Source organism: Notothenia coriiceps, unplaced genomic scaffold (assembly GCF_000735185.1).
Source record: "Notothenia coriiceps isolate Sejong01 unplaced genomic scaffold, NC01 NC01_scaffold00037650, whole genome shotgun sequence".
Lineage (NCBI taxonomy): Eukaryota > Metazoa > Chordata > Actinopteri > Perciformes > Nototheniidae > Notothenia > Notothenia coriiceps.
In genome coordinates this window covers 68,645-69,876 of record NW_011370351.1, presented here as the reverse complement: position 1 = coordinate 69,876, position 1,232 = coordinate 68,645, and the positions used below count along the sequence as shown (strand labels likewise).

Genomic DNA, 1,232 nt, shown 5'->3' with positions numbered 1-1,232 from the left:
TCCTTAGACCCTCACATCGTACAAGGAAAAACTTCCAGAGAAAACCCACAGTTTAAAGGGAAAAATGGGAGAAACCTCAGGGAGAGCAACAGAGGAGGGATCCCTCTCCCAGGACGGACAGACGTGCAATAGATGCCGTGTGTAAATTGAAAAGATAATACATTTGCAACATAGGTAGTCCAAATGTTTGGAAATGCATGTGTGTATAATAGGAAGATGAATCCACGAGTATATCCATCCAGGACTTATGATCCAGGACCACAGCCACGACTCAAGATCCAGGACTCGCGATCCATGACACAGGACCGCAGGATCATCCATGACTCCGGATCCCGGCGTATATAGACACCAAAAGAAGAAATTTGGGGAAGCTGGGTTAATCGGAACATGAGAGTACACAGGTATAGACAGAGAGAAGGAAGAAGTAAGATGTCCCCCGACAAACTAAGCCTATATCAGCAAAACTAGGGGCTGAATCTAATCAGCCCTAACTATAAGCTTTATCAAAAAGGAAGGTCTTAAGCGCACTCTTAAAAACGGATAGGGTGTCTGCCGCCCGAACACAAACTGGAAGCTGATTCCACAAAAGTGGAGCTTGATAAGAAAAGGCTCTGGCTCCCATTGTACTTTTAGAGACTCTAGGAACAACCAACAACCCTGCATTCTTGGAACGCAATGCCCTAGTAGGACAGTAGGGTATAATGAGTTCTTTAAGGTAAGATGGCACACAGNATGTACTGTGCTGTGTAAACCAGGCATCCTCAAAGTCCGGACTCCGGTCCGGATCCGGACCGAACCACAACTGTCAAGTATAATTTGCTCAGAGTCCAGAGACAGTTGTGGTTCGGTCCGGATCCGGACCGGAGTCCGGACTTTGAGGATGCCTGGTTTACACAGCACAGTACATGTTCTGTAGCTACTATTGCACTAAATGGTAACACTTGAATACGTTATGCAAATATGCAACTTGTTTGTTGAAATGTTAATAAATGGGAGCTTCCTCAAACAGCCATCTCTTTCCCGACACTCCCCTCTGTGCACGAACCCTTACATATGGTAATTAAACATTAAAACCCCTGCGGCTTATAGTCCAGTGCGGCTTATATATGTACACATCATTCAATTTAGCTGCTGCGGCTTATATTCAGGTGCGCCTTATAGTCCGAAAATTACCACATTTACACATTTTAAACCTTTGCTTTAACAAAACATTATGAGACTGCCAAGGCACA

At 44.7% G+C, this 1,232-nt stretch overlaps 1 protein-coding gene across 1 annotated transcript in view; it reads right to left on the bottom strand.

Annotated features, from left to right (window-relative positions):
* The window catches only part of nfrkb (nuclear factor related to kappaB binding protein), a 17,428-nt gene that overhangs the window by 5,985 nt on the left and 10,211 nt on the right, over positions 1-1,232 (bottom strand). The window lies entirely within an intron of this gene.